The sequence below is a fragment of the Phoenix dactylifera genome, chromosome 15, assembly GCF_051530095.1.
Source record: "Phoenix dactylifera cultivar Ajwa chromosome 15, Ajwa_hap1_PhDact_Kaust_v1.1, whole genome shotgun sequence".
Lineage (NCBI taxonomy): Eukaryota > Viridiplantae > Streptophyta > Magnoliopsida > Arecales > Arecaceae > Phoenix > Phoenix dactylifera.
In genome coordinates, this window is record NC_143204.1 from 18658587 (window position 1) to 18664829 (window position 6243).

At 46.7% G+C, this 6243-nt stretch overlaps 1 pseudogene across 1 annotated transcript; it reads right to left on the reverse strand.

The window, feature by feature from the left end:
• Positions 1 to 373: 373 nt before the first annotated feature.
• Positions 374 to 4442, reverse strand: LOC103712516 (putative TPR repeat-containing protein At1g05150 pseudogene; annotated as a pseudogene). Its single transcript, XR_015973654.2, has one exon. The product of XR_015973654.2 is annotated as a putative TPR repeat-containing protein At1g05150 pseudogene (transcript).
• Between the last annotated feature and the right edge of the window lie 1801 nt (positions 4443 to 6243).

The following is a 6243-nucleotide window of genomic DNA, read 5'->3' on the forward strand; positions in this document are numbered from 1 at the left end:
GCCTTTATGTTGTCGCTTTGCCGCTCTTACAACACCTCCATTGTTTCTTAAGAATTTGTATGGTTTTAGCCATCAGAAGGTTCCCCATTAGACACTTTCTGGCAAGAAGATTTTTTTAGCTTTATTGTTTCAGATTGGATACAGCATTGAAGCAAAGGTTCGAGCACGATCTCCTCTTCTGAATATCTTCTCGGGAGCGACCAAAGTTGGAGCTATAGCCATCCGAGCACAGCAACTACGACCTCGCCACTTTAGAGGCACATTGCGACCTTTAGCCGACTTGTACATTCTAAACAACCAATCGTTCGAGCCTTCTAGCAACTCAGCCAGCTCGACATTTTGATCGGGCCAATTCCAGCGGCAACAATACCAATGGAAATAGAAGATCAAAAAGAAATCTAACATAACAGATTAAGAATAACAGAGTATTCGAATCACCATTACATATCTCACCGATGAGCATTAATGAAGAAAAAAATTATGTTACTTGCGTGCACTCTATGGAAAAACGATCTACTTCCGTAGATGGATAGTTTACGGGGGCATAAGTTGCCAATTAGACCTGCTCGCTGCCTACTCCGTGCAACATATGCAGGCAAATGATTGGATCTTCAGCACTTGATGTAGCAGAGCCTTTAATTACATAAGCTCACACTTGTGGTTCTTTGGATGTAAAGTAAAACATGAGCAGTTCTCTCTCATGGCTTCCGTCAAGTTTCCATACTCTCTGAACTCATAATCCTCCTGCTTGCAATTAGAAGGCACCTTCCCTTCACTGTAGCAACGACTGCAGAGGTTGAAATGGCACCGCGTCTCTTTAAATATAGACCCTACGATCGGATACTGACACATAAAACAGGTACGCCGACCATGGCGAATCCGGTCACCAGTTTCGAGCTTCACCAACGTATCTAAAATGCCAAAACCCCGGTTTGGATCATCAAACATCTCGACGAACTCACGGAAAGAGATCCTCGAGACATCAGACACGTCACGCACTTCAATCACGTCACTAGCATCATGCGAAGGGATATAAACGGCCCTCAGCAGCTTAATGTAAGCAGCTGCATCAGATCTTCTGATTTCAGCCATGTCCTCGTCGTTGGGTCGCCATCGAAGTGCATCAAAGGCCACCCTTTTCCGCTTGCCGGCGGGGCCCGAGCAGATCGGCGCGAGCACGGCAAAGAACATGCCCAAATCCACCCGGGCAGAGGCGGAAGCATCCATGGCGGAGAGAACCTTCTCATTGATTGCTTTGAACGCCTCTTCGAACATCTCGCCTTTGAGAAAGTGAAGCATCTTGTGGACAATTGCTTCCAAGGCAACCCTGCGAACAGATTTCTCAGGGACACCGCAAACGGAATAGGATTTAGGGGCATCATTCTGATTCAATTCCTTCTCCAAGAAATCCACGTCGCAGCAGCTCAGCCTTGTGAGCTTTTGGAAGGCCCTGATTTCCAGCGCATCAGCCAAGTCCTGTCGCGCCACAGACTCCAACCCCACCATCCTGAAGTTGGAAGGATCCACCAAGCGAAAAGACTCATCCCCATTCGCCTTGGGCTGTGTCTTCTTCTTCTTCTTCTTCTTCTTCAGCTTCTTGAGGTGGGTAATTGCATCATAGACCTCCACTCTCTTTGTCATCTTGAAGGCCTCCTTAAGTGCCTTCCTGGCCTCCTCAGCCTCCCCGGTGCCTAGCAGCGACACCGCCTTGTTCAGCTGCGCCCGCCAGTGGTTCGGGCAAATCGTCAGGACCCTGGTGTGCATCTCTGCGGCTCTTGCGAACCTCCCCAAATACATAAGCAATCCTCCAAGATTATACAACGCATCCACATGCCCGGGCTTCAAATCGATGGCCTTCTGGAACTCCTGCACCGCCCTCTCGTCCTCCCCCAATGCATGCAGGACCGAGCCGAGATCGCAGCGGGCGTCGGCGTAGTCCGGCCTCAACATGACCGCCTCCTCCAACGCCTTCTTGGCATCCTGGTACTCGCCGACACCGAAAAGAGCGCTGCCGAGGAGCTTCAGAGCTCTGAAATGGGCGGGGCAGATAATGGCCGCCTCTCGGTAGTGGTCGCAAGCACCAAGGAGCATCCCCTCCCCTTCCATGGAAACGCCGAGATTAACATGGATCTGGGGGAGGAGATGAGCCCATCGGTCCACCCCGGCCTCGGCGGCCTCGAGAGCGACCAAGAGCTCCTCTCTAGCCTCCGCGTGCCTGCCGAGGGCGCAGAGGGAGTTCCCGGCGTGGAAGTGGGAGCGGGCGTCGCCGGGCTGCAGCTCGCTGGCACGGCGGAAGCTGGCCAGGGCTTCCTGGTATAGCTGCTGCTCGTAGAGTGCTCGACCAATGGCCATGTGGCCGTCGAACGCCTCTTCCTGTAGTACAGCCGTGTCGGCGCGGTCGCGCAGAGCGGCAAGCTCCTTGAGGAAGAGGACATAGTGGGGCCCGCTCTCGTCCCAGAGCACCGGCCTCTCGGCGGAGTCGCTGGAGCCGAGATCGCGGGACCACCCGGAGTCCGAGAAGCTAGTGAAGCTATTGCTTTCTCGGGGTAGCTTCGCGTCCTTGTGCTTTTGCTTAGAGCGGAGGCGGTTGATGAGGATCTCCAGGTCGTCGAGGATGCCTGAGGTGGACTCAGACACGACGCGGTGGTTAGGGTCGGGGGAGGCGGCGGCGGCGGAGGAGGAGGAGGGGGCATGGAAGGAGAGGGCTTGGAAGTCGCGGTCGACGTCGCCGGCGCCGTCGTCGTAGGTGCGTCGGAGGCCATCGAGTGTGAGGCCGGGGCCGGGGATGGTGAAGTCGGCGTACGTGCGGAAGACCTCGTCGAGGATGGCGCTGAGCTGCTCGTCGGAGAACTTGACGTAGGGGTTGACGGCAACCACGAGGTCGGCCATCTCCTCCCGGTCGAGCCCGCCGTCGCCGTTGGCGTCGAACCTCTCGAAGATTTGCTTCACCCGCTCAGTCCGAGACAACTCCATCCCCTCTCTCTCTCTCTCTCTCCCGTCCCTGGCTCACATTCCTCTTTATTTTCGAAATGTGAAGAGAACGGCAAGAGAAGGGAGGGAGGGTCGAGGAGGTGAGAGAAACTGAAGAGGTTGCCATTGCAGGGGTGAATGTTATGGAAGAGGTTTGGTGTTCCGTTTCGAACATCATTGATGTGTACCAAGCAGTGGTTACCGGATCTGATTGAGCGGTATGTTTTTTGTACGGCTGAGATTTTAGTGAATGTTCTGATGCTGTTTCGCACGGTGCAGGAAATCTGGGGATGGAAAGCTTTAACCGTCATTTTGGTCCGTGCCAACGGTGATATCTTGCTGTTGCGACGGAGGTTTCCTTTTTTGTTGTTCTATTTTTGCAGCTAAAAGCTGGCACGCAGGGAAACGAGGGGCTAAGCGCAGATGAGGGAAACGGCCAAGGGTTTCGGGGAAACGGATTGCACGGTAACATGCAAACGTTCGTAGCGCTAGAAAAACTCAAAAAAAAGACGGTAAAAAAGACCGTGGGGATTTGACCACGACAGGTGTCCAAATTCTGGGAGAGATGATAAACACTGAAAGAAGATGGACGGACGAGATTGGATATTCTCCTGATGTCATCAAAGTGCTGTCAGAAATTGTCCCGCTTGGTGGCCTTGGCTTGGCAAATTTCGCGCTTGTCTCTGTTTCTGTGGGCCTTTTTGTGTCCGGCTGATCACATCATGTAAAACTTTGGTGTTCGACCTTGCCGACATGAGCAACGTCAGGATGGAAACTGGAGAGCTCATGATTTGGCCGACATGAACCGTTGAAGATGGTAAAAAATATGAATTTATGCCGTAAAATCTGACAATAACTGCGGTTCTTTGAATTTTATTATTCAAGAAATAAAATATCCAGGATCATAGAGTAATTAGAAGATTTTTAATTTAGAAATAATTACGTGGCCTCACTGACTATACTGCGTGTGGTAGATGAAGGCCCAGCCCAACTAATTAGGTCTTTACTGTGCACTAAATGCCATTAATTAGGCTTGGGCTGTAGACACAGTGACTCCTCTTCTAATTGATTAGTCCAAAATGGCATTACAGAAAATACCGAGACCAAGTACCTTGGCCAATACTATAGTCTGATCGACCAATATATACTATATCAACACGCAAAGACTCATATGAAATCTTCCCTCTCATATCTTTTTAAAGATGCCACAGCAAAAGCTTCGTCCAAGGATGGCCAAGTCTCTCTTACTCTTTAACAAAAGCAAATTATTATTATGTTGAGACCAAGGCTCAACCAATTTAACATATGCCATGCCGACATCAAATTAATAAAAAAATATTTAATGGGATGGAGTTTGCACTTACCTTCAAGATTTTTTAAGGTTGAAATACATTTTGCCTTATAAAACTGGTTTAGCTTAAAGCCTGATATGGCCACCAGGCATGTTCATACTGTATCAAAAAAAAAAAAAAAAAAAAGGCGAGTTGAAAGTTTCTCCTACCAAATTTTATTCTTATACTTCTATTTCATAGTTTATAGAATATTAGTACATCACAAGGAGCACGATGTTGTAATCTTTCCTTAATCATTGTACAGATATACTCTTTAAAGAATATGACTCATATTCATTCCAACCTAAGATATCACATCTCCCTCTCTCTCCATTTTAATGCTATCTAAAATTTGTTGATGGAATGTCTATTGCATGCCTCTCCCACCACTGTATGCCTATCTACCCTTTATTTTTGCGCCCCCACCCCACCCCCCCTCCTGTTCTCCCTCCATGAAAAAAAAAACCAAAACAATCTCTCCATCAGTCTCCTCTCAACCTAATTTGTTATTTTTTTAATATAAGGTTGAAATAAGAAGATAGTGAAATGAAATGGATAAATGTATTAATAAATACCAGCCGGTTATTCTTATTGCTCTTAGGAAAACTAGACACCTACTGGATTCCAAGCTTAAAAAAATCAAAAATCCTACAGCAAAGAAAGATTTGATTTTTATTAATTCTACTTTTACATAGTTTTTAATTTAGGAGTACAGCAATACAAGTAACAAGCCTCTCCAATTTAGACATAGAACCAACATGCTTTTTCTGGAAATTGAGAGTTTATATAAATTGATAGAAACCCCTTGTGACCAGATCTTGCTTTAACTAAGCAATGTTTGTTCTCTGACTATTTTGAAGCTGAACATACAAGTGTAAGAGAAGTTGACCTTACTGAAACAAATCATAAATCAATCCCCTCCCTTGATAGCCCAATATTCATGTTCAGTTCCGAAATCCAAACCAGCTGGATACAAATTATATACTACACAATCTAACTCCAACTAAACGTGAATCCCATCCAGACTCGACACAAATCATATGGTTCAGATGCTAGACTTGCAATCAAGCATTTAGATATTTGTTTGGGCATCCTCATGACCTATGTAATCATGGTAATTAACAAAGTGAAAAATGCAAAGCACATCCATAGCAGCATACACCAAAAGTATATGATGAACCCTCTTGGAACAAGTTACATGCATGTATGTACCTCAACCAATGCCCTAATCAAAGAAGGCAGAAGTGGCTATTTTATTTTAAAGTGCATGCATGTCTGGTGTTGCTTAAAAAGGATACTTTTGTAACTCTCAATATATATATATATATATATATATCTTAGAAAAAATAAGTGTTTGTGCATAATATCTTAAAAATATGTTCGTCGTAGGAACTAGTAAATATAGTTTCTGATGAAAAGGAATTAAGAACAGAAGCAAAGTGGCACAACCATATTTGCGAGCTTCTTAAGTAATACTTACGTGGAAGTTACACGGCAGCTTCCGGCATTTGTTTCTTTTTTTCTGAAAAAAAAAGGGGGGGAAAACTCCTATTTCCTCCTTCCTCTAAAGCGGCCCCGCCGGCCCAGTAATGGACAGGAGCCCGTTTCCGAGGGAAGCGGATAACCGAAGATAAACGACCGTGTGGACCTTAACCTCGCTAGATCTCCGACACGTGCCTTGGTGGGACCTACCATTCCGTTGGATTCCTTTTCGGCGGGGCCACCTCATTTAAAAGGTAGACGCGCGGGAGTGTTTCTGCCTTCTGACCGCGTCATGTGATGCGACGTCCTGAAATCTTGGTCTTTTTCCCAATAATGCGTTTCCCATCATTCCCATTAGGAGAAACGAAAGCAGAAAAGAAGCATTAGTAAGAGAGAAAATCGATACTTTATTCAATCAAATGTACCACCAAATTCTTATATATAGGTCCCGTCCGGGCCG